Source organism: Camelus ferus, chromosome 3 (assembly GCF_009834535.1).
Source record: "Camelus ferus isolate YT-003-E chromosome 3, BCGSAC_Cfer_1.0, whole genome shotgun sequence".
Classification (NCBI taxonomy): Eukaryota; Metazoa; Chordata; class Mammalia; order Artiodactyla; family Camelidae; genus Camelus; species Camelus ferus.
In genome coordinates, this window is record NC_045698.1 from 50,815,260 (window position 1) to 50,842,607 (window position 27,348).

Below are 27,348 nucleotides of genomic sequence, written 5' to 3' on the forward strand. Positions count from 1 at the left end.
AGGGAGCTTTGACAATTCAAGGCCTCCTGTAACCAATCAGTGACAGATATGCCAGCGTGACGGGTCCAGTGTTTGCTCTGTTTCACACTTGTCCTGTAAACAGAATTGGGCCCGTTTTCAAGGAAGCTAAGCCACCTTCCCATCGACAGCAGGAGCTCCCCTAGAATTGCCTTTGCAAAGCCTTTTTTAAAATGGATTTTAAAACTACACTTTCAACATTAAAAGAATGTAAAAATTTGAGCCAATGTAATATTCCTGGGTGTACACATTTTTATGTTTTCAGATACTGCTGAGTGACTTGATTTTTTGAGACCCCATAATAAGGAGACTACCTCCTGCTTAGGGAACCGGAGGAGCACATATATGCCCACTAAGTTAGAGTGTTCTCTGAAGAGGCCCCTGACTGAGGCCGTCGGGGGTGACTGGTGTCAGAATGACCTAGAAGTCAGCTGCATCTCACTCCCGTTCAGAGGCAGAGGGTTTAGGGTCAGATCAAGAAGCACCTGCTAAAGGATGTGACTTATTTCATCCTCCTTTGTGTTTCCTCTAAGACTTTCTTAAACCACCTGGAAAGAAGGAAGGGAGGCAGGAAGGAAACAAGGACGGCAGGAAGGGAGAGAGGAAGCGAGAAGGACAGCAACTTCTGTGAGGTGGGGCCAAGCTCCTGACAGGTGAGTCCTGGGTTTGGAGGGTTTATTTTACAGAACACTTCACACGCTTTGCACTTGGTCAACTCCCAAGTTGTCTGTTCCTCTGGGAAACAAATGACAAAGACCCTAAAGAATCCAGCATCCCATCTACTAGGGGATGTCCACAAAGAGCTTGCACCATGCTATTGTGCAGCTTGTGCTGAAACTGATGGCCCGAGCTGTTAGTCACTCCCCACCTGATCTGTGTTAGGATGGGGACAGTGTTTCAAGTTACACATCTGATGGACTTGGGCCCAGGGAAGATGGCTCTGACATGGAAAATTCTGCTAAGATTTGTTTTCAAAGCAATGAGTTTCTGTCCCCCAAATTGCAGTTCTTCAAAAGGTCATCTATTCAAGTCTGACGCTACTTGGCTTGCTCTAAACCACTTTGCAGATCCCCTGACTTAGGAAAGAATCTCATGCCTGGGGTCAGTTTCTTTTAGGGAACATTTACATAGCATTTGAATGAGCTGGCTTCCCTGGAGGGCCAGTGGTCTGCCCTTGGCCTCTGGTCTGGCCTGGACTTCTGTGGCTGAACGCCCCAGAGGTTAGTCTGGGTGTCAGACTAACCTCTGTCAGGTTCTCAGGGAGGACGCACAGGGGCCTGGGTCTCCCTCTGTCTCCCTGCACACCCTGCTGTTGAAAGCTACTGACATGCAAGTCCCTTGCACCCCCACCCCCGGTTGAAATGACAGGAGACAAGATTCTTGGCAAAAGATTCCCAACTGGGGAATTTGCAACTGTTGGCAACTAGCCAGAACCAAGGTTTATTCGTTTAGTGGGTGGAGGGTGAGGGAGAGATTCACCTTCACCTACTTGGTTGTCTTTCCTAGTACAAAGGACCTTGCTAGAGTTGGTCCGGAGCCACGTGAGGTGTGCGTGGAGGGGGGATTCTTGTCTGAGGACTGCTGTAGTGAACACAGGCTTTAAAATGTGCCACGCATTCTGGTATTGAGACCCTGAACAGTACCCAAGATGCCACACAAATGAGCAAAGTAGCAGAATGACTGTCTGAAGATCAGCCTTCCCACTCACAGAGGAGAATTCTCCAAAGGAGAAAGACATGCACGTGTCCCAGGGGTATTACAACCTGGGTACCGCAGGCCATTTTCAGATTTTCAGTTTTTCCACACTGAGCCCAGCAAAGCTTATATCAGCTGTGTTCCTTGACTGGTGTCTGACAGCACTTGTACCTTTCACTGATTTAAAACAAACAAACAAAAAATAGTCTTTCCCCCAGACAATTCAAAGAATTTCCTTGTCACTCAGCCCACTTTTTTCCACCCTCTCTTAACAATGCAATACTCACGGTCCCAAAGAAGCAATGAGCTTTTCCACTTCATCTGAACCCTCCTAATTAATTTATAGTGAGGCTGTTAATGGTTACAAGGGTCTAACAAGAATAACAGAAGGTGAGATTCCCTGCTGTGACAAGGCAGGGCTGGGGCTGCATTGCCACCTCTGAACTCGTGGATGGGATGAGTCTTGCCTTCACCACCAGGAGGCAGCACCATGTGCAAAAGGGGTCCTTGCAGTAGTGGCCCAGCTACTCCTGGACAAATCCACTTCCTGTCCCCAACTCAGCTTCCTAAGGAAGAAGGGTCATCAACAGAAAATTTAGTGGATGCACAATGTATATTTCCAGCTTCACTGTATTTATTTAATAATTAACTAATATGACCTGGTGGTCCCACCCTACTTGGAATGAGAAAGTCTGTCTTTCCAGATCCCTCTCCTGGATAGGTCCAGGAATTCCAGGGGTGCCCCCTCAGTCCTAAGGGGTCAGCACCAGTCATTGTCAATGCGAAGTCTGGTTTTGTACCAAAAGCCCCCTTCCCCACTGGTCTCCTAGCTCCCCACTGTATGCACTGAGGGGCAGGATCAGAGGAGCTTCAAGCATCTGCTGCCCACCAGGCCCAGAACCAGCCCTCCACTTCCAGATCCCCTAAACAAGCTCACAGTCCACTCCCCTAAATAACAACCCAGCAATGGCTAATTTCTTCCTAAAAAAAAAAAAAAAAACAACTTTAAAGGAAAAGAATAACAAGATCTCTTCTTACAAAACACATGTTATAAATATAGACCACAAAAAAACAAGTTTCTTCTGTATAGCACAGGGAACTATATTCACTAGCTTGCAGTAACCTATAATGAGAAAGAATATGAAAACGAATATACGTGTGTCTGTATATGACTGAAACATTATGCTGCACACCTGAAATTGACACATTGTAACTGAGTCATACTTCAATTTTAAAAAATAATCTAAAATATATATATAAAGATCAGAGTTTCTAGAAAATCTTGAGAAAGGCACCTAAAATGTTTGCTGGAATTATTTTTATTACAATGGTACTTTCACAAAAGTAAGTATAAATATCTTATGCTTATCCAACTATAAAAACAAACGCACAAATTAAACACAAACAAAACTAAAATAACCCGGCCTAATTCAATTTAACAATGTTGATGTAACATGTCAGATGAGATGGATTTTAACTGACACTGAATTTCCACTTTGAGTACTAAGTATAATAGTTGCTGATATATTTTCTGAGTTCCTAGCCAGAGCAATTGAAATGACTTTATTTAACCCCAAAATAGCTCTAGCGGTAAGTACTACTATTATTCCCATATCACTAAGAAAGGCAGTGGGCCCAGGGGGGTTAAATAAATTTCCTGAGGAAGTTCATCTGAGGGAGGACAGAGCCAAGCTTTGAACCTGGGAGTCTGACCCAGGGCCTCTATTCCTGACAAGAGGTAATGTTCTGGGTATTGGCTGCCATGGTGCAGGTTCTTGTTTGAGTTCAGCACATCGGTACCACAAAGGGCCATGTGGTGACCATTCTCTCTCACCCTTTTCCCTCTATTGGAACCACATCCAAGCCTTCATTCATGCAGCCTGCCCTGGCATCATTTGGCGTAATCTCATCATCACCTTATTAAGTTCCCCTTGGCTCTTCTCTTATTCATTCCAAACACAGTTTGGAGCCCAAAATCCAAACACAAAGAGAAATGTGGACTCAGCAGCCTCTGGGCAGAACTCAATTAAAATGTAAGGAGGGGAGGGGATAGCTCAGTGGTACAAAATGTGCAGCATGCACGAGGTCCTGGGTTCAATCCCCAGTACCTCCATTAAAATAAATAAATAAGCCTAATTACTTCCTCCATGCTCCCCTCCTCAAAATAAAAGCCAAGTTACCTCCCCCACCAAAAAAATTTTTAATGTGGTCATCCAATCAGCCACAATATGCATATATTATATTGTTCTTAAAATGTTATTATCAATATGAAAACATGATATTCAGGTATTCTTACAGAAAAGCAGCAAACCTCTGCTAAATCATCTGTGGACCTTGCTAATGTTAGGTTCAGAGTACTGTTACTCATTACCTTTTATAATATGTGTAGTCCTTATAATATTATTTGTAGCTGTTACATGGTGGCCAACATCATTGATCTCAAATAAGATTCCATGCTGAAATAATATAAAAATTGGAACAATCCTCAGTTCTGCAAAAAAGGTAAGTCCAAAGTACCCTCTGGGGGGGACTAAACATTGCCATCCTTTTATAGTCACGATGACCACGCTTACTGAGACAAAACTTTTGTCCAGACGAACAAATCATCAGAATTGACGATGAAAGGGTCCTGTGAATCATAAAGACTTGGCTAATTGGCATTATTTATTCCTCACTGGCTTTGCACTTTGGTTGGTGGTAAATATAAATGCTGGTATCTGTTTTCCTCTTGGGAATTATGAATTTATCAGAAACGGGAACAATGGTTTTTCTATAACGAGTGCAGTTTACAGGAAGCTTGCAGATTAATAAATGCTTGTTCTGAAAAATAATCAGGGCTGTGTCCTCTGACTTGTGGGAGGCACTCCCTCCTCGTATACTTCTTTTACAGCCTTAATCATCAGATAATTATTCAGTAATTCTGAAATCTCAAGGACCTAGCTAAGTTTGCAAAACTGCTATATAAACATGGTGTCATTAGTTTCTGTGTATTTAGCAAATCAGAGATAAGTACAGCTCTGATCATTTTTTTGAGGATGAAAAGGGCAAGAAAGAAACAAATTTATGTGAAGTTCTGATTCAAGAAGGTGATCTGAGTATGTACTCTTTGTCATCCTTCTTTCCTGAGATTCTATTTAAGTGATAAAGAATTGAGTGTAAATTTATAGTCAAAATGAGGGATGGGTTGGGCATCTGCAACTGAGAGAGTTCAATAAATTTCTGGGCGATAGTAAGAGGCCATGAACATGCGGACAGAACAGAATGCAGGGTTCTGTGCACGAGGGGCTCCGGGCAGCTGGGGGTCAATTTTCTCTGCCTGACAGTTGTCCAGAAAGGTTTTGGACTGGAGTCTGCACTTGGGAAGGAGGAAATTGAGAAAGAGGCTGAAAACAGAATCCCAAAAGGCAAGATTTTCCAAATGCCGTAGGAGAATCATTTAGGATCTAGAATTCCCTTTCATCCAAAACATCTGTCAAAAATTAAGGCAAATAAAGACACTTTCAGAATGCAGATAAAGTTTGTTTGCTACATACCCTTTTGTAAGAGGTTACTTGAGGATGTACTCCGGTAAAAAGGAGAGAAACCCAAAGGGAAAGTAGATATGAGCTACAAGCAGTGGAGGAACCAAGCCAGAATGAGAGCTATGCAGATTCTTAAGAAAGTCTTTGGACTGCAAGAAGAACACCATCAAGAAAAAAAGGCTGGATTGTAGGCAGCATAATAAGCCGCAGGGGCGGCGGGGCTGGGGGGGGTGGGAGGGCAAAAAACCAGTGGCAAAGGCATGTTTTTTTCTTTCATTTAGAGATGCAGTTAGAAACTCCAAAAAAAAAAAAAAAAATCTGTGCAAGAAATGAATAATCCTAACATGAGGGAAATTAAATTATATGGTCCTATCTTGAACCATATGTTTATCTTTGATTCTTGCCATTTTAAATATATTGTGTCTTGGTGTGGACTTTGGGATTATCTTGTTTGGAACTCCGGGTTTATCTTGTTTGGAACTCTACTTCTTGGATCTAGTGTCTGTTTCCTTCTTCAGGTTAGGGAAGTTTTCAGTTACTCTATCTTCAGATAAGTTCTCTGCCCCTTTTTCTCTCTCTTCTCCTTCTGGGACCCCCATAATGTGAATGTGAGTATGCTTGCTGTCATCTCAGAGCTCTCTTAAACTATCCTCACTTTTTTAAATTCTTTTTTCTTTTTCCTGTTCAGCTTCAGTGATTTCCACTATTCTGTCTTCCAGTTTGCTTATCCATTCCTCTGTATCATCTCATCTACTGTTGATTCCTTCTAGTGCATTTTGAATTTCAGTTATTGTATTTTTCAGCTGTGTTTTGTTCTTCTTTATATTTTCTCTTTGTTAAAATTCTTACTGTGTTCATTCATTCTTCTCCCAAGTTCACTGAGCATCTTTGTGACCATTATCTTGAGCTCTTTATCAGGTATATTCCTTATCTTCACTTAGTTCTTCTGGAATTTTGTCTTGTTCCATTGTTTGGAGCATATTCTTCTGTCTCCTCATTTTGCCTAATTCACTATGTTTATTTTTATGTATTAGGTTATATATTAGGTTTTATGTATTAGGTTATGTTTCCTGGAGATATAAGCACTTGGAGAGGTGGCCTTATGTAGGAAGCATCCTAGAGGCCTAGCAGCACAGCCCCTCTGGTCACCAGAGCTGTATGCTCCAGGAGTACCCCATGTGGGCCGTAGGGGCCCTTCTGTTGTGCAGGGGTGACTCCAGTGGGGGTGCTGGTAGGTGGGGCTGGCCCCTAGCCATTTGGCTGTGTGGCCCTCCTAGTATGCTGGCTGCTGGCTTGCTGGTGGGCTGCGCCAGTGAGCAAGCAGCCACCATACTAGGTCCCAGGATGGATGGCTGAGTGGTCCATGGGGGCCCCAGGGTTAGTGCCAGCCCACTGGTGAGCAGGGAAGCTCCTGGCACTAATAGTTTAGAGGGAGGACTCCAACATGGTGCCTGCCAGCTCTATGTCCTCTTGGTAGAACAAGCGCCCCCAAATTGCTGCCGGCAGCATTTATGTCCCCGTGATGAGTCCCTGTTGCCTCCTGTCTCTCTGGGGGGCGCTCCAAGATCAGCAAGTGAGTCTGGTTCAGTTTCCTTTCAAATTATTGCCTCTGCACTGGGACTGGGAGTGTGTGAGATTTTGCACATGCCCTTCAAGAGTACAGTGTTTCCTACAGTCCTCTGGCTCTCTTGTATGGAAGCCCCACTGGCCTTCAAAGCCAGGCATCGTAGGGGTTCATCTTTCCAATGCAGGGCCCCCATGCTGGGGAGCCCTGTGTGGGGACTGGACCCCTCACTCCTGGGGGAGCACTTCTGCAGTTGTGATTTCCCTCCCGTTTGTGGGTTGTCTACCCCAGGGGGATGGATCCTGACTCTGCTGCGTCTCTGCCCCTCCTACCCTCTCATCGTGTGCTTTCATTATATCTTTAGTTGCGGAAAATCTTTTCTGCTAGACTTCAGGTCATTCTTACAGATAGTTGCTCTGTAAGTAGTTATAATTTTGGTGTGCTCCTGGGAGGAGGTGAGCCCCTACTCACCTCGGGGGTCGTCCTACTCCATCTACACCCCACCCTGCTTTGATATTTTAAAAATTTGTATGTAATGGTTGAGTTATGGCTAACTACAGGCAATTTGACTTGTTAATCCATCTTTGAAGTTATTACGGTCATTATCTTTAATTATTTAGCTCAATGAATTATAGTTTTTTGTTTATTTGATTTCACAGCACAGTTATGAAAATCACCAAATCACATGCATAGCTTATGCTGGCTTTTTAATGGAATAAAATTAAATTTTGCTTTGAAGTCTTTATGACTTCCCATAAGGAAACGGGTGACATTGTGGGGTCTTGAGTGCACCTTGAAGTCACCTACACAGATGTGACATAGTGAGATTTACACAGACTCCTGGGCACGCGTTCCTCAATAGGGAAATCACCAGACTTGGCAAAAAGCAGAATGGGTGTGTGGGGGCCCCTACTGTCCTGCTGGCACACTGCTTCTTCCTGGGCAGCATTCAGAATGAGATTTAAAAAAAAAAAAAAAAAAAAAAAAGACATTATGAAAATAGGAAGATAGTGCCTGGAGAAATGGGACTCCACTTAGATCACCATTTGTTTACATGTGTTAATCAAAAAATATGATTTCCAGAATTATTTACATAACAATTTGGGAAAAATTTGAATGTGGACTGGATGCTAAATTATATTTGAATATTATTGTTAATGTTCTAATAATGATACTCTGATTATGTAAAGTGTCCTTATTTTAGGAGATGCATGTGGAAGTATTTAGGGGTGAAATATAATGTCTGCCACCAACTCTCAGATGGCTTTTCCTCTCATTCAGAGTTAAGGCCAAAGCTCCACAAGGCCATTTTCCCTTTGAAAACCATTCTCACCTTACATGATTGATTTCTCATTTTTTTTTTTTTGTTTGTTTTTCAATGAACTTGGCTTTTTCTCTCTCTTTTTTTTTAAATTATTTTTTAAATGGAGGTACTGGGGATCAAACCCAGGACCTTATGCATGTTAAGCATGTGCTCTAGCACTGAACTATACCCATCACCCTGCTTGCATGATTGATTTGTAGTGGGCAAGTAGCTGCCCAGCCCAGGACTACATTACCCAGACTCCTTGTGGTTAAACGGCCCACAGGGACCATTTTTCATAATGAAATGTATGTACCACACCCATGGCAAGGCCTTTAAGGAGCTGGTATACACTTGATACACTCTTTCTCCTCTGCAGACTGGATGCCCTATTAGGAGTGCAAATCAGTACAGCATTCTGGAAAGCAATCTGGTTGCACTTCATGCAATTAGGTATATGCATGCCCCATGTCCCAGAGACCCACTTCTGAGTATTTATCCTAGACACTTTATAGTTTGTCAAATCTCTAGGATATATACTAGAGATATAAGGACACAGGAGCAGGACCTAGGTGACCAACACCATGAGAACAAAGAGTGAAATGTGGGGCACATGCTGTGAAACACTAAACACTAAGCAGGTCTTAGAAGCCCCAAACTATTTGTATTTAGAACAATATGGAGAAATCTTTAAAACTTGGTGATGAGTGGGTGCTATAAGGGAGAAAATGAGTCAAAAACGGCTCCTAACACAAATGGATGGTGGCAGCATCCCCTGATCTGAGGGAAGATATAACTGATTGCTTGTGCGACAGCAAGTCAGATCAGGCACCACTTTTAGGAATCTCCCTGACTCTCCCACAGGCCTGGGTTGGGTGTGGTCCCCGACCCTCTACTCACCACTCCACACCCCAGAGTTCCCACACCATCCTTCACATAAACTCATCCCTACACTTAGTGCTCTAGACTAATTGTTTACTTGCCTGTGTCTTCCTCTTAGGACACTGACTCCTTGAGGGCATTTCGTCTCATTAACCTTTGTGTTTGCTCTTGGTGACTCCCTGACAACCAGAATATTTATAGAGTGGGCTTCAGAAAAATGTGGCTCCGTATTTAGCATAATTTGGTCACGGTCCTGCTATCTATATAGGAAAACGAGAGACTGAGCAGCAGGTGGGCATTTACTAAACAATGCTTATAACAAACTTAATCTGAACATTGAATGTGATGTGTGCTATTCAGTGGGCTACACAGTGTGAGGCATAGCAAGATCAGAGGCACCAAAACCAACCTCCACCTACTTCATGTTTTTAGTGAGTGTTTGTTGGTTGGTTGGTTTTGCCAATTTAGCCACTAAAATTGTACCCAAGAGCCACTTGAAGTTGGTGTAAGGCTCTGACGGGGGGCATTTGAAAAGTATTATTTTCTTTTTATTACCTTGTCAGTTTTTTCCCTGATTGTAAAAAAAATAAATAAATAAATAAAAAATCAGAGAATTCTAAAATAAAATTAAGATTACCCATAATTCCACCAACCTGGTCAAAAACATAAACATTTATGTCCTTCCAGAACTTTCCTTTTCCTGTATGCACAGAAATACATATTACTAAAGCAGAGCATACAACGCAGTTCTGTAATTCGCATTTAACATATTGTGAGCACATATACATATTCATAACCACACAGCTTTTTTTAAATTGAAGTTTAGTTGACTTACATTGTTGTGGTAGTTTCTAATGTACAGCATAGTGATTCAGTTATACATACACTTTTTATATTCTTTTCCATTATAGGTTATTACAAGATACTGAATGTAGTTTCCTGTGCTCTACATTAGGACCTTGTTATTTATTTTATATATAGTAGTTTGTGTCTGCTAATCCCAAACTCCTTATTTATCCCTTCCCCACTGTTTCCCCTTTGGTAACTATAAGTTTGTTTTCTATGTCTGTGACTCTCTATTTTGTAAATAAGTTTATTTGTATCTTTTTTTTTTTTTAGATTCCACATATAAGTGATATCAGGTGATACTTCTCTTTCTAGCTTCACTTAGTATGATAATCTCTATGTCCATCCATGTTGCTGCAAATGGCATCATTTTATGCTTTTATGGCTGAGTGGTAGTCCATTGTGTATATATATACCACAACTTCTCTATTCATCTGTTGTGGACACTGAGGTTGCTACCATGACTACAGTAGTGCTACCATGAACATTGGGGTGCATATGTCTTTTCAAATTATAATTATCTCTGGAAATATGCTCAGGAATGGGATTGCTGGATCACATGGTAACTCTATTTTGAGTTTTTTAAGGAGTCTCCATACTACGTAACCACAAATCTTTAAAGAGTATTAATTCTTTTACTGTTTGGTTGACTGTTGAAAACTCCTCATTCCTCAGGGATTCCAGCACCTGGGTTCCACCTCCACTATCCAGGCCACATGACTATCATTGATTGTATGCTGGTGGGTAAAATAGAAAACAAAACAAAACCAAAACGACAAAGGCGTGGAAGAGAGTAGTAACATTTTAACAAGAGAAACTACCCCAAATGCAAGAAGTCAGAAAAGTAAAGCAACCAGCATCATATTGCAAAATATTATGGAAAAGTAATGTAAGTCTACCATGTGGCCCTAGTAAGACAAAACCTGAACAAGTACAAAGCCTGAAGTTGAAGATGTGATTCCAAATCATCACCCAGCTCACCCCGTGACTCTGCGTGTGACCTTGAGCGCTCAGCTCTCTGGGACTCAGTCCCCTCATCCGTAACATGAGGAGCTGGTCTAGATGCACCTTTAGGTTCCTCTGGCTCAAGCCTTCCCTGATTCTATGGAAACAGATCTTTCCTGACCCATGGAGGAAAGGTCAAAACACCGGATAGCACTTTGCAGGGCTTTAACTGGACTGGCTGACAGCCCACTCCTCTCTTGCTCTGTTGGCCAGGTAACAACAAATCCATCACAGATGGGTCAACTTGGATGCCCAGCAGCTGCTTTGAAAAGACTGCATGACACCATCAGCTCTCTGTGTGAGAGCGGTGTCAGCCACTTCCTTATTAGATATCCTACTGGTTCTGCTTCTTTGGAGAACCCAGACCAATACAATCATGAACTGTAGAAATTCTGGACCTCTGTTAGGTTCTTCTGAAGATTCCTAATTTAGGCTAAATTAGCAGGACAGGCAAGGAGTTGCCTTGGAGAAGAAGATAGGGGTGGCAGGAGGCACTGTAAGTCATTCTCTGCTTTGCATCCCCTTTCTTTTTCCTCCTTCCGTTTGCAACTTCCCACCTTGGTAGCTATTTTCAGGGTGAGCAGAGGAATCTGTGGAATGTTCATCTGCTTCTATTATTTGCCAAAACAAACAGACTTTGCTTTTTCAAATTGAATATCTACACTCACTCTTAAAACCAGGGCTCGGTCTAAAAACTATGCTTCCTGCTATTTGCAATAGCCAGAAACTGGAAACTCAAATGCCCACAAAAATAGGATGGATAAAATCTATCCTGGCGATAGATCCACAAAAGGAAACGATGTACAGCAGTAAGAAGGAAGAAATTATAACTTCAGGCGACCACGTGAGTGAGTGTCCCAACAAAATGAGGAGCAGAAGAAGCCAAGGAATATGATTCCTCTTCTACAAAGTTCAGGAGTTAAAAAACAGAAAAAACACATCTGTCCTCCTTGAAGTTAGAACAGACGTTACCTTTGTGGGCAGACTAATGGCTGGAGGAGAGCATGAGGGGTCTTGCAAGGTTCTCTCCTTGATATGGGCTCTGGTTATACAGGCATATTCACTTTGTAAAAATTCATGATGTTGCATACTTATGTGCATTTTTTTGTAGGTAAATCACACTTGAACAATTTTACATCCATTTAAAAAATTAAGTATATATATTTAAAGACAGGACTCACTGTGAGGGGAAAAAAGATAATTACATCACATAGAACTTTCTAAAAGCTTTCCAAAGTTCAGAAACATACACACAGACACACAAGGGGTGGGGAGGGGGAAATCTCGGTAGTAAAATAGACTAAAAGGTTGCCATTCATAGAATATGAGTATGATTAAAAAACAAAACAAAACCAAAAAACACCTCAGTCCTCAGGAGAGTGAAGGAAGCAAGTTTGTGGAGGAAGAGGAATTAGTAAGCAGTAAAGTATGACTCACTCAAGAACACTGATAGTCCAGCACCGTCCTTTATCACCTAGACTCTGAACAGTAAGTCTGTGAAATGATGCCACAGTGCAGGAGAGTGAGGGGGTGTACCCGGAGCATGACTCACCCAGATTGGTTTCTGCCCTCCGGTGGATCGACTCTCACATCCCGCGTAAACTCTGTGCTTCCCACTTGAAAATGGTACCATTTGTGACTGTCACTGTGGTTCTAGCATCCTTCAGGCTGGGTGCGAGGCCCACACTGCCAAATCTCATCAAAGTCTGAAGTACTTTGACTATAATGTAAATCAGGAGGCTTTGAGGGGCTTGTTTAAAACACAGGTTTCTTTGAGCAATGGCTCTGATTCAGGAGGTCTCGGGTGGAGCCCAAGAATCCTCCTTGTAACAAACTTGCCCCAACTCCCCCATTTGCTGTGAGATTCTGGACTTTATCCTGGATATTGTGGTGATGGTTAATTTTATGTGTCGACTTGACTGGGCCACAGAGGGCCAGATATTTGGTTAAAGAGTATTGAGGGTGTTTGTGGAAGAGATTAACATTTGAATTGGTGGACTGAGTACAGAGGAGTGCCCTCCCCAGTGCAAATGGCCCTTATTCAGTTCACTGAAGACCTGAATGCAACAAAGAGGCAGAGTAAGGGGGAATTCACTCTGAGGGTCTTCCAGCTGGGACATCAGTCTTCTCCTTTGGACTCAGACTCAAACTAGAGCTTACACCATCAGCTCCTGATTCTCAGCCCTTCAAACTCAGACTGCATGACACCATCAGCTCTCTGTGTGAGAGCGGTGTCAGCCACTTCCTTATTAGGTATCCTACTGGTTCTGCTTCTTTGGAGAACCCAGACCAATACAATCATGAACTGTAGAAATTCTGGACCTCTGTTAGGTTCTTCTGAAGATTCCTAATGTTTGGTTTAGCGGACAGTTAGCTTGGCTGAACTCAAGCTCCAGATTCTGCCTTCCTTATGGTGGCCAGCAGCTGAAATTCCTGTTCAGTTTTTAACCTGTGCTTAACATACACTATCTTATTTTATTTGTTACTCCTAATAACCCTTATGAAGTAGGTATCTTATCTTTTTACAGATAAGGAAAGGAAAGCTCAGAGAATATTCATTAAGTCGTAGAGCAGGAATTTAAATGTAATGCTATTTCCAAAGCTATTGGATTTTGGCAAACAAAATGTTCTATTTCACTTTCCAGTCAACGAATGTCAGTTGAAGAAACCAAAGAATAAAGGCCCTCCAGGTATTTGGCTCAAAAATTGCCACAGTGCAAGTGAATTACAAGGAGAGAGGTGATGGGGGCAGGACCACCAGGAAACTTGGCTATTTGGCATCAGCTGACAGCTCCATAGGTAAGGTGTTTCCACCCAGGTGTGCAGTAACGGCAACACAAACAACACTGTGAGGCTATAAATAAGGAAGTACCATGACCTCAGGATAGCACACCAGGCAGGTGACCTTGCACAAGATCACATGGCCACTAATTGCCACGCTCGTTCTAATGACCAGGACAGAAAACAACCAATGCTCTTCTCCTCCCTGGAACTGCAGAGTCTTCATCACAAACTAGCCCAGCCCTTCCCTTCACTCCTGATCTGGCTTTTCCCACACTGCTTGTGACACCCGGTGCCACTTTGATTTCTTTCTCTCTCTCTTTCTCTCTCTCTCTTTTTCTTTCTTTCTTTCTTTCTTTCTTTCTTTCTTTCTTTCTTTCTTTCTTTCTTCCTTCCTTCCTTCCTTCCTTCCTTCCTTCCTTCCTTCCTTCCTTCCTTCCTTTCTTTCCTTTCTTTCTTTCTTTCTTTCTTTCTTTCTTTCTTTCTTTCTTTCTTTTTCTTTCCTTCCTTCATTCCTTCTTTCCTTCCTTCCTTCTTTCCTTCTTTCAAAATTTTTAATGGGGATACAGGGGTTGAACTCAGGACCCATTTATGCTAAGATGTGCTCTACCACTGAGCTATACTCACTCACTCCCCACTTTCCTTCTTATGTTTTTTAAATGACAAAAGTAACACATTAATTAGATGAAAGATACAAAGAATACAAAAAGAGGACACAGTGTGAAGGCCCCCCCCCCCCCCCCCGTTTCCTCCTCGCAGCTCCCCAGCCCCTCCTTCTGCAGAGGTAATTTCCCCAGCATGTTAACCTTCTCGGTTCCCTTTCTGTACGTAAGTCGACGTGTACATAGATGGGCGCCTGTAGCTTTTGTTTCTCGGAAGGCATTAAATCTGCTCTATGCCTGGTTCTGTGATCTGCACTCTTCATTCAGGAGGGCATAGTTCTCAATGTTGTAAATTTGCCAGGTTAGAAATTTGCAGGATCCTCTGAAGGAGTCATATGTTTGCGTTTACGTGTTGAAGAGCACATTTCTATATACTAATTATTTCCTTTAATAATTTACATTATTATTTTACACACAAATAATGATTTATATACAAATTTTCTTCTGTAAAATTTTATTGACCATTTAAAATTATATAAATAGATAAGTTACCATGAATTTCATTGCAGGATAGTAAAAAGAGCATTACAATTTTTTTTTAAAGGATGCATAGTCTGATAGCTGAGGGCTGCACACATTCCTTCTTTCTGAATTCTGCACAGTGATTCATAAAATGAAGGCTTTTTTTTTTTTTAATCACACAGACATTTGATTGTTTCCCAGCAGTCCTGCCATGGACATCGCAGACTCCCCTGCCTTGCCCGTGCTGTCCTCTAGGGAAGGGGCTGCCAAGCTTTGTAAAAGAGCTTTAGAGCTGGGAGTTTCTAAGTCAGGGTGCGTGGTTGCATAGAGACCAACTCACACTAACTTCAACAGAAAAGGAATGTGAGGTATTCAGTCTATTCAGTCGTAGCTCCCAGAATGGATAGGAATGCTGGAAAACCAGGGGTGAAGTGGGCAGGAACCCTGGGAAGTAGAAAAGCAGAGAACTCAGCCAGATCCTGCCACAGCAGGAAGCCTGGACCGAGGCTGCTGCCCCTGGATGCTGGCAGGTGCTGCTCCTGACCCTTGACTCCCTGACTGCTGCCCTGGAAATAATCTCCGGTTAGAATCTCCACACCTTCAAAAGTCAAACCCCATAAGTGAGAACATCAGATTGGATGAGACTGTGTCATATGTCAGTGCTCTGGCTGCCAAGGGAGAAGGAAGGGGCTAGCTGTGTGCCCGCCCCAGCTGGCAGAGCGGAGTACCTCCCACCATCCCACATTTCCCTCGGAAGCAGGAACCCACACCGGGAGGGCCACCGCGCTGCCGGAAGGACTTAACAAGCGAGAAAAGCCTGATCTATCTTCTCCCTCCTTTAGATTTGCTCTTTCTTCTCTTCTCTTCCTCCATCAACCTTTTCACTTAGATACAGAATATTCCGTGTGTTGTGGGAAGCAGGGAATGGAAAGTGTGGTGGGTGGAATAATGGCCCCCAAGATATCAGATCCCAGCCCCTGAAACCTGTAAATGTTACCTTATAAGGAAAAGGAGTCACTGCAGGTGTGATTTTCCTGGAAAAGTCATCCTGGATTATCCAGGTGGGCCCTAAATGCCATCACAAGTGTCTTTACACAAGAGAGGCAAAGAGAGATTAAACTCATAGAGAACGGGCTGGGGCATGTGACCACAGAGGCAGAGATTGGAGTCATAAGGGCACAAAGCAAAAAATCCCAAGAGCTACCAGAAGCGGGAAGGAACAGATTCTCTCCTAGAACCTCCCAGGGGATGCAGCCCCACCCGATGCCTTGATTTCCAGCAAATGGTGCTGATTTCAGACTTCTGCCCTCCAGAACTGTGAGAGAATGTATAATGTTGTTTTAAGCCTCCAGGTTTCTGGTCATTTGTTACAGCAGCCAAGAGAAACTCATACAGAATTGGAAGGAAGTATGAAAGTATTCGTATCTCTAAAACAAAAACTTGTATCTTGAAAGAAAATGGAAGGAAAGGAGAGAGGAGAAAGAAAGAAAAAGAACAAAAGAAAAAGAAAAGGAAGGAAGAAAAAAGATAAGAAAGAAAAAGAAAAAGGCAAGGGGAAAAAAACCAAGCCAGGCAGTTGGTGAGCTGATGAACGCAATGTTAGTCATCTATCACACAGAGAAGTGAAAGGCAAAGAAATTAATCCTGAAAGCCATTTGTCTTTTGAAAATAAATCCAGGATTGGACTAGGACAGGCTGCGTTAACACCGGCAGAAGGAATAACCACTAATCCCTCTGATCAGGGTGTGCAGTCTCCTGACAAATACAGCAGGAGGTACTGTCGGAAGTTTGGATTTCTTTCCTGCTGAGATAATTTTTTTAAAAAGAGAGAGGTGGGGGGATGCGGGCTAAATAAACTGGCTGACTCAGGAAATGAATTTGTTTTCAGTTAATTGATTCATAATGTAGTGATGATGTGACTGTTAGTCATTCTGATGGCAATTCCATGCAGAGAGCAAATAAGGCAGAAGACAAAGTCCGCTCCGGCCAGAGCAATAACTCTCATGGGAAAAATTTCCTTCTGAAGCCCACGGAATTGACGTGGAGCCGCTTTGTGTCAAAGTGCGATGCTGTGAGAACGCCTGAAACTGGAGTGGACAGAACAGCTCCAGACATGTGCTTCCTGTTGTGTCTTGTGGCGGTTGTGAAATGGGGCACTCAGATAAACAGCAGACACACATCTGGGGGGAAAGGTTGCCAGAAGTCTGACGTCAGTCCAGCAAATCAGAGCCTCTGCTTTCAGCCTTGCAGGGACGTGCAGGGCAATGGGCGTCCAGCACCACACGGCCTTCGTTTTTACTCAAGGTCAGGAACAGGGCTGGGGTGAGCTTCCACTTGCTTGCATGGTGCTGGAGGGGCACACTGTAGCTGGGAACCGAGCCTGCTCACAATCTGGATATGTAGATAAAACACACCCAATTAAAGACTAATGAGAATGAAACAAGAAAAAGTATTACACTGACCTGAGATGGGGCTCAAGCCAACGTTCTTAAAAATTCCTGCATAGGAATAAGTAGATTCTTTTCATGAGTTAGCATGTGGTTTCCAGGATTTGAAAAAGGTGGCTTTCGTCATGGGCTTGTTCTACTGTGGTACTTGGCTGTTTAATCAGTGAATGAATCACACAGCTCTGTGCTAAGTACCCAGAGGAATACAAAGGCATATGGTCTGTGATCCTACAGGATTTTAGCAGTCCAGATGGGAGAATTAGACAGCCAAGCAACATCGGTATGCAGTGCGCTGGAAGCACATGGTGTCCTCCTGGCTGTCGCTGCTATGGGAGCTCATTCATTCATTCGGCTAATAGTTACCGAGTGACTGCTTGTTGCGGAGCACTCCTCTGTGCGCCAGGACACAGCAGTGAACAAACCACACCAAAGCCCTGCCTCGTAGAGTTTACATCAACAGGGTTTGGGAAAGTCAGACACGTTTGAGATACTGCTAGACACCCATGGAGAGATCAGATGTATGAGTCTGGAGCTCAGGGGAGAGACCTGGGCCCAAGCTGAGAGAAGGGCCACCTCCCTGTGGGCTGGGAACTCTTCAGGGAGCAGGCGAGGCTTGCGTGGGACCTGAAGGATGGTCAGAATTTGGCAGGACCAAGAGGAACTGAGGAGAATTCTGGAAGGAGAACAAAGTGAGAATGCAGGAAGGCAGGACACAGAGGGACTGAGCAGGGGTCAGAGAGACCCAGGTGGGTTAGTGGAGGAAAGAGGAGTGGGGGTGGGCCAGGATACGGAGGGCTGGAATTCAGGGTGCCTTTGGCTTTGTGGCACCGGTTTAGTGCAAATGCAGGCAGTAAGTGTGGGTGTAGACAGTGTAGGTGTGGACAGTGAGGAACCAAGTGACAGCAGGTACCTGAAGCCCCTTTGGCTAGTCCTCGGCCTGCAGCCCTGGCACCTCCCGGTTTCCCACTGTCTCACTTCCTCACTTCTCTCCTTCTCATCAGTTTCCTCTTTCCAATTCATTGTCCTCATCCCCATCAGTCTTCTTCCTCTTTCCCATCTGCCTCCACCGTGAATTCTTTCATGGTTCCTTTCCCGCCCCTTTTACTTTATTCTCACCTCCCTATGTCCCATAATGAACGAGAAATAATCTATAAAGAAAAAAAATAAATCTGGCCAAAGGATTATTGAAAAGGCAGGGGTTCTAGAGAATCAACCCTTGACAGAGAACTAGCTTTGTGTTCATTCTCTCAAGTTGGATAAGATCTCCCAGGGCCCCGAGCTTGCCTTTGTGTGTGATGTAATCAGATCCTAAAACACAATCTTGGAAATAGCTGCTCTTTCAAAACACAATATACGCTAAAGCAATAGAAATGTGAACTTCATTGTTAACTGTGCAGAGAGAGAGATATGAGAGGAAATGAGTGTGAATTAGCATCCTGGTGCTTTTAAAGTTGCCTTAACTGTCATAAATTATGTTCTTTGGATATACAGTTCTGATACGTTTGATTTTGTATCAAAACAGTGAAGGACCTAGTAAGAAGCGCATGTTTCCTCATGCTTTATTTATTCTTTTCCTCAAATAGTAAAGCAAGCGCATTCAAATATACTTGGAAAATATGGAAAATGATAAGGCAGAAAACAATAATAAACTATTTCATCATTCAGAGATGACCACAACGAATCCGTTTTTGCTGCATAACAGCTAATTTTACAATCTCAACAGCTTACAACAACAAGCATTAATTTTCTCTTTCTTGGATCTGCTGAGGCTCTGAGTACTCAGCTGGGCTGGGCTAAGCTGGGCTTGGGTTCAGGCCGAGTTGGCTTAAGTCTGCTCACCTGCATGTGTCTTCTCATTTTCCTCAGAACAGAGCCTACCAGGAGATATTTTTTCCTGCATGGAAGATCACAAGAATGCAAGAAGGTTAGCAGAAAAGACGATGCCTCTTGAGGTATTCACTTGAATCTAGCGTAGTGGAACCGCTACCCACATCCCATTGGCCAGTCACCTGGCCGTGCCAACATCGATGAGGCAGAGAACAGCATCCTGCCCACCCTAGAGCACTGTCCGGCACACAGCAGGTAAGGGGGGGGGGGTGATCTGCCTCTACCACGGTTATCACACTGGCATATTTCCTTCCAGGCTTTTTTATACATAATGTGCATGGTTAAATAATTGTATAAAAATAATCTTATACCTTTTTATATCTTTGCATTCATTGCCTTTTCCCTGTATTCTCCTCAGCTTCCTCTTCCAGGTTCATCTTCATTCCCGCCTGTCTTCTTCCTCTTTCGCATCTGCTTCCTCCTTCTCTTGCCCTGCAGATTCCCTCCCTGCCTCCTCTCCCTCCACTTCCTGCATATTTCGTCCTCCCCCTGGGCCCCATAGTGAATGGAGAAACAAACAACAAAAAGCAAGGAAATGATTTATTTTTAATTTAGAAGGATAATGTAAGAAATCTGTTAACTGAATTCAAAAATACTCTGCCGGAATAGGGATCTGGTAAATATCTGGTGTATAACATGCAAGGAAAAGAGCCACTTTCTTCTGATGCCACATTTCAAGGTTACGTGGACAGTGGGCTTACCACTGTCACCATCGTTGGTTGGTGCATTTTCCTTATTTTGTATTAGCTAATAAATGAATTGAGACTGCTTTACAAAAATAGACTCGAGGGTAAATGGATAACAGTAACCTAAAGATAAACTATGAGAAAGCAGGACAGCAGCTTGGCAAAGCTGAGTCAACGGATCAGATACTCAGCTGTTCTAGAAACGGCAATGGTAGAAACGCTATAACACTAGACAGGAATATATACGTATATTTCCAGAATAAGTACATATAAAATAAATATGTGGGCAGCACTAATAAAATCCCTCTCATAACAATGGAAAGCAACCCAAACGGCATGTAGATCAGTTCTAAATATGTTGGTTCTTAAAAAAGAAGGCCATCACTCCATCTCCATCTCCATCTCCAAATCAGAAGGGTAGTCATCTGGACGGCTGTTCTGTATGGGAGATTTTAAAATAAAGGTGTCACGGAGAAGACTGCACTCACTAGTGCCCAGAGGAGGGTAACATACAGGTCTGGATGCCTTAGGCAAATTGCTTAACTAAAGTACTTACAGCATCAATTTATTCATCTATAAAATGAGATTGAGTAATGTCGCTGGTTTATTGTCATTGAGCATCTTATGTAAAGCATTGCGCCTGTCTTGAGTGTGTCCCAGAGAATAGGTAGGAAATAGTCCTGGACCTCATTTCTTCAGTCGTTCATTGCCAGTCAGCCAGTCGGCCACTTCCTGTGTGGCTCTCACTCCGTGACAGGCATTGAGTACACAACTGTGAACATAATATAGTCCCTGATCTCACAGTTCCCATTCCAAGGAGGAAGACAGACAGCTAACCAGGCAGTTATAAACCATTAAGATGCATTTTAGAAAAGGGAAAGTGAAAGGTGTTATGGAAAAAAGAAAGAAAGCTAACAACTTTAACAGGCCAAGGTACTCATCTCTCATTTGACTGTTCACTGGGTCTTACAGATGAGAAGAATGAGGGGTTGGATCATAGCTTTGCAAACAACAAGGTCCTACAGTATAGCACGAGGAACTGTATCAAATATCTTATAAAAACTTATAATGAAAAAGAGTATGAAAAGAATATATATAGTTGAATCACTTTGCTGTACACCAGAAACTAACACAACATTGTAAATCAACTATACTTCAATTAAAATATTTGTTTTAATTTTTAAAAAATTTCTATTACCTGCCTATGGATCTTGCTAAAATTCAAATCCTGATTCAGTAGGTCTGAGATTCCGTGTGTCTAACAAGCATCGACTCTAAGCAGCGAGAGCCAGAGAGCTTGGGCCATTTCCCCAGGTCACCCTGCTAGTGAGGGTCAGTGCCAGGTTCCCAGCCTAGCTTCAGTCTGCCTTCAACGCCTGTGCCATTATCACTGTTCAGAGGTCCTGCCCCACGAACTCTTGTGCTCTAAGATTCTGATTCCCATGCCAGGTTAGTCTGAGAAATACAAATAAAATAATAGCAATAGGAAGTTTGGCATTTCCTGGTGCCCCAGCTACCCGCCAACAGCTGGAATGATTAACTGGCAGTAAGGTTACATAGGAGGAAGGGCGGCCTGGGCACTCCCGCAGGGCAGAGGAGGCTCCTGGCACAAGGCAGGAGCAAGCTTCTGTAGTTAGAAAGCCCCGTGTGACACTCAAATAGGTCCCTCTGTGGTCCAGAAGTATTAAAACACATCCACTGGTGGTCCGACTCTAAGACCTGCCCCAGAACTGGAGCAAATGAATAAAGAAGTTGTCATGAAAAAAAAAAAAAACCCACATATTGAACCCTTAACGGAGGGCCTAGTACTTAATATTTAATTCTTACCATAGTCCTACAAAGTAGGACTGTTATCTTCACGTTCGCTCTGCAAAGAAGGAAATGGAGGTGAAATAACTCACCCGAAGTATACGCAGTTAGACAGAGACAGAGCCACCGTGGAAAGCGAGGGCCAGGGCTTTATGTAGGCTTGTGCACGATGTAACCTTGCTTCCAATCAATCGTTCCAGCTGATGAGGAAAAGAAAGGCAGCTCTGGGCCAAAGGGTTCCTGTACAGTCCCCCCGCCCCACAACACGCTCCCATCAGCCACCGTGACTCACATATACATCATCTTTATGTAACCATATGAGAAGTGCTTGCCCCTCTTCCCTGACCCTGGTCTGAGAAAAAGACCTGCCAAGTAGTAAAAAAGATGCAGCCTGGGGAACCATGAATTAACACATGCAATTGGGACAGCTGGATTCCTCTATGGTCATGGCGGGCCTCCTATTTGTTCATGATCCATGCCTTCCAGGAACTTGAACGGTCATTTAAGAGGTGATTTACATATATGACAAATTAGAAAATGCAACACAATACCACATAAAGTAGTAACTCATATCAAGGGTGTAAACTGTGCGATAACAATGGCTGTTGTTGACTGAGCATGATCTGTGTGCTTTCATTGAATCTTTCCATCAGCCTTCTGAATGAAATTATTATTATCCCTGCATTATAGATGAGGGAACAGATGCTCAGAATGGAAGGAATTTGGCCAAGGCCAGGCAGCTAGTAAGTTGGAAAAGCTGGGGGTGGATCGGGAAGTCTGACCCCAGCCCTTATACACCACATCACAAGCACACGCAGTGCCTTATGGCCTTTCTCAGAAAGTGGTCCTCTGTGCAGTGCAAACGCTGGCAGGGGCAGATGTGCACTGCTTGAAATTATGAAGAAAGGCCTAATGAATAGAATAAAATGGTATTTGATGAAACGTGCCAAGAAATCAACCACCAGCTCACTTTATCAGCTGCTGAGTACTAGAATGTTGTTAATAGACAATGAATGCTTTTTGAGCTGACATATTTTGCTCACTGAGTTAGCCATTGAAGGCTAGCCGTGTGTGTGTGTGTGTGTGTGTGTGTGTGTGTGTGTATGTGCGTGTGTGTATAGAAATGAGTGGGTAGGGAATGCTGCTTGAGGGTAGGGCGTAAGCAGAGCTTTGCCAAGAATAAGTTCAGTCTGTCTCAGGGAGATTGTGAAAAACAGCCAGCCTATCCCCAGTGGAGAGTTCATTCAGTCATTCAGCAAACATTTCTCGAGCACCTGTGATGTGCCAGGAACTGTGTTAGGGGTTAGGGATACAAACGTAAGACTCAGTCCCAGCTTTCAAATGCTTCCCAGTCTTGGTTGGAAGCAGGGGTTGTTGGGGAGGGGTCATATAGGCCCAGATGGGGCCACACAAGCTTATAAATGGGTTAAGAAAGGTCTGGAGAAAGAGTCAAGGGTGCACAATGAGAGACCTGGTGGGGAAAATGAGAGAGAAGTTGAGCCAGGACAGCCAGGCCCCTTAGGCAGTGAGATGAAGAGGGTGAGGGACTGGGAGTGGGGGAGGGAGGGGAGGAGATCCTTGGCTGCAGAGACCCACTGGGTCATCTCAGTGACCTTGTGAGGGCTGGCCAGACTCCTCCAGTTGCACAAGCACATTCACACCATGAACAGATGCTTTCAGACAGCATCTTTTTATAAAATTAACCAGGCAGCTGTTTTCTGGGTTTTCAGGCAATTTCCAGGAAACACTTATGCCTATGCCTTTCTTTTAACTCCCAGTGACTTTGTTGTGGAAAGGAATAGGAAAAATCATCATGCTCCTAACATTTCTGCGTAAGCATAGTTTCCTTCCACCTTAGAAGTCATTCCATAAATCTTCTCGGAGCGGCTCCATGTGCCAGGCAGCATCCCAGGTACTGAGGATGCAGCAGGGAACAAAATCCCTGACTTAAGGGAGCTTAAGTTCAAGGGGGAGGCCACAGATACAGCCAAAAAGCCAAATAGATGTACAAGACTATAAAGGAAAAGAAAGCAGAGTAAGGGGAAGTGATATTGAGCAGGGCCACTGTGGGGGACAGTCAGGGAAGACCGCGCTGACAGGATGACAGTGGAGCCAAGACCTGAAAGGGGTGAGGCAATGAGCACCTGGCTCACTTCTGGGGGGTGGGGGGAAGAAGAAGCTGATGTGGGAGAGTGCTCAGTGTATTCTAGAAGCAGCAGGAAGCCCAGTGCAGCTGGAGCCCACCGAGAGAGGGAAGAGTGGAGGCGGGGAGCCCACAGGGGCCGGGAACTAGATCCCGCAGGGGGCCTCGGGCTTTTCCTCTGCCTGAGATGGGAGCCTTGGAGAGTTCGAGCAGAGATGGTTCAGGGTCTGCTGTCCTTTCAAAGGATCACTGTGGATAGAATGCAGGAGACAGATTAGACAAAGGGAAACTGGTAGGAGGCTATTGCAATAGCCCAGGTGGAAGAGGATGGTGATTTGGGCTGGGTGGTAGCCAGTGGAAACTGTGAGGTGCGATCTTATTCTGGAGATTTTGAAATCCAGATGGATTTGTTGATGGATCGGATGCAAGAGAAAATGAATAGTCAAGGATGATATGGATGATTTGAAATTCCAAGTTTTCTGGCCAAAGTAACTGGAAAAACTTTATTAAGGTGGAGAAGACTTCCTGAGGTCAGAATTCTAAAGTTTAATTTTAAATATATTAGTTTGAGATGCTATCAGGATACATAAGCCCTGAGTTCAGGGGAGAGGCCAGAGCTGGGGGCTGTAATTATTAAATTGAGGATGGTAATTAAAGCCATGGGACTGGGTGAGGTCACCAGGGCAGTGAGGGCAGATAGAGAAGAGGCGTGGTCCTCAGTGTACGCAGGAGGACCAGGGAGAGAGGAGGAGGACCAAGAGGGAGCAGTATCTTGGAAACCAACTGTTGCTGAGATGAGGGGAAGCTAAGAACTAGGGTCAACCCTTGGGTTTGGCAAAGGAAGGTCACTGGGGACTAGACAGAAACCTGTTTAGATGGAGCAGTGGGGACGGAAACCTGGTATTCCCATCAGGTTCAAGGAAACCTGGGAGGAGAGGATGAGAAGGTAACAAGAGTGCACATCTTTTTTTTTTTTTTTCATTTTTATTAGGTAGAATTGTTACAATTTGACTGCACATATACAATATATTGCATGTAAATACATATACACAATATACTGCACATATTTTTTAAATTTACATATATGTACTGTTCATTGTTTCTAAGAATGTTTAGAGCTTTAGCTCTTTAAACTTACATAGTTATTAAAGGGATAAAGCCAACCACAAAATAAGAATTAATTCAGAAAGATACATACACCCCACCATTAAAAGCAAAATTATTTGTAATTGCCAATACATGGAAGCATCGTAAGTGCACATCAATAGATGAACGGATAGAGAAGATGCAGCATCTGTACGTAATGGAATACAATTCACCCATAAGAAAGAAGGCTGTTTTGCCATTTGCAGCCCTTTGTTCACTTTTTTTTTTCCACTTCAAAAACCAGAATTTTATAACTGGCATAAAAATTTCCATTGCATCAAAAAGAACAAAATACCTAGAAACAATCCTAACCAAGGAGGTTACCTATACTCTGAAAACTGTGGAAAATGGATGAAAGAAATTTAAGATGATACAAAGAAATGGAAAGATACCTTATGTTCTTGGGTTGGAAGCGTTAACATTAGCAAAATGGCTGTACTGCCCAAAGCAATCTACGGATCCAGTGCAACCCCTGCCAAAGAACTCACAATATTTTTCACAGAACTAGAGCAAACAATTCCAAAATTTATATGGAACCATAAAAGACCCCAAACTGCCAAAGCAATCTTTTTTTAGGTTTTTTTTGTTTTGTTTTTTTGTTTTGTCTTTCTTCTCATTGTTCTCTTATGGTTTGATGACTAGAGAAGTTCTTTTAACATTTGTTGTAAAGCTGGTATGGTGGTGCTGAATTCCTTTAGCTTTTGTTTATCTGTGAAGCTTTTGATTTCTCCATCAAATCTGAATAAGAGCCTTGCTGGATAGAGTGTTCTTGGTTGTAGGTTTTTCCCTTTCATCACTTCAAATATATCGTGCCACTCCCTCCTGGCCTGTAGAGTTTCTGCTGAAAAATCAGCTGATAACCTTACGGGAGTTCCCTTGTATGTTATTTGTTGCTTTTCTCTTGCTAATTTTAGTATTTTCTCCCTATCTTTAATTTTTGTCAATTTGATTACTACGTGCCTTGGTGTGTTCCTCTTTGGGTTGATCCTGTGTGGAACTCTCTGCACTTCCTGGACTTGGGTGACTGTTTCCTTTCCCAAGTTGGGGAAGTTTTCAGTTGTTATCTCTTCAAAAATTTTCTCAGGTCTTTTCTCTCTCTTTTCTCTTTCTGGGACCCCTATGATGCGGATATTAGAGCACTTCATGTTGTCCCAGAGTTCTCTCAAACTAGCCTCATTTCTTTTCATTCTTTTTTCTTTTTCCTGTTCTGCAGTAGTGATTTCCACTAATCTGTCTTCTAGCTCATTGATCCATTCTTCTGCCTCATTTAGTCTATTCTTGGTTCCTTCTATTGTGTTCTTCATTTCAGTAATTTTATTCTTTAACTCTGTTTGGGTATTCTTTATATTTTCCAACTCTTTAATAAAAATCTTCACTCTGTGCATCTATACTCCTCTTGAGTTCTCTGAACATCTTTGCCATCATTATTTTAAACTCTTTCTCGGATAAATTGCCTATCTCCTCATCACTTATTTCTTCTTCTGGAATTTTATCTTGTTCCTTGGCCTGGGAGATATTCCTCTGCCACCTCATATTGTTTATCTTTCTATTTGTATTTTTAGGTAGCTTAGTTATGTTTCTCGACCTTGGAGAGGTGGCCCTCTGTGGGAGACGTCCTATGTGTCCCAGTAGTACACTCCTCTCTTGTCAGTGTCCAGCCAGTCCCAGGGTGGAGTCTGGCCTGTGTTTGTGGGTTCCTTCCACAGGCTTTGGGATTGTTGTTTTCTTATTTCTGGTACCTGCCCCTGGTGGATGAGGCTGAACTAGAGGCTTATGCAGGTTTCCTGGCAGGAAGAGCTGGTGCCTGCCCACTGCTGGGTGAAACTAGTTCCTGGATCTCTGGTGGGAAGGGCTGTGTTTAGAGGCCTTTGTGGCTTAGGAAGTCTGCTGATGGGTGGGGCTGTGTTCCCACCCTGTATGTTGTTTGGCCTGAGGCTTCCCTTTAGGCTATTGGGTAGGGCTAGTTCTTGGTGCTAAAGATCCAGTCAAGATATCAGCCTCCAGGAAAGCTCATGTAGATGAACATTCCTGGAATGTCTGCCACCAGCTTTTATGTCCCCTGGGTGAGCTGCAGCTGTCCCCTGTGTCCCCAGGAGACCCTCCAAAACCAGAAGGCAGGCCTGGCCCAGGTTCCTATAAAATCACTGCCTCTGCCTTTGGACCTGGCACTCAAGATTCTATGTAAGCTTCCCAAGAGAGTGAAGCCTGTTTCCCCCAGTCCTGTGGGGCTCCTGTAGTTAAGCCCCACTGGACTTCAAAACCAGTTGTCCTGGGGTCTCTTCCTCCTCCCAATGTCAGAACCCTGGGCTGGGGAGCCGGATGTGGGGCTTAGAACTCTCACTCCTGTGGGAGGGCCTCTGCGACTTAATTATTCTACTGCTTGTGGGCCACCAACCCAGAGGGTATGGGGCCCAATTATATTATGAGCACGCCCCTCCTACCGTCCTGCTGTGGTTCCCTCTTTATGTTTCCAGTTGAAGACAATCTTCTT

The 27,348-nt window shown here is 43.5% G+C and overlaps 1 long non-coding RNA gene across 1 annotated transcript; it reads left to right on the forward strand.

Moving 5' to 3' along the window:
* Window positions 1-565: 565 nt before the first annotated feature.
* LOC116659764 lies at window positions 566-19,323 on the forward strand. Its single transcript, XR_004315103.1, has 3 exons — window positions 566-671; window positions 13,480-13,633; window positions 19,053-19,323. It is a non-coding gene; the product is annotated as an uncharacterized LOC116659764 (long non-coding RNA).
* The last annotated feature ends 8,025 nt before the right edge of the window (window positions 19,324-27,348 follow it).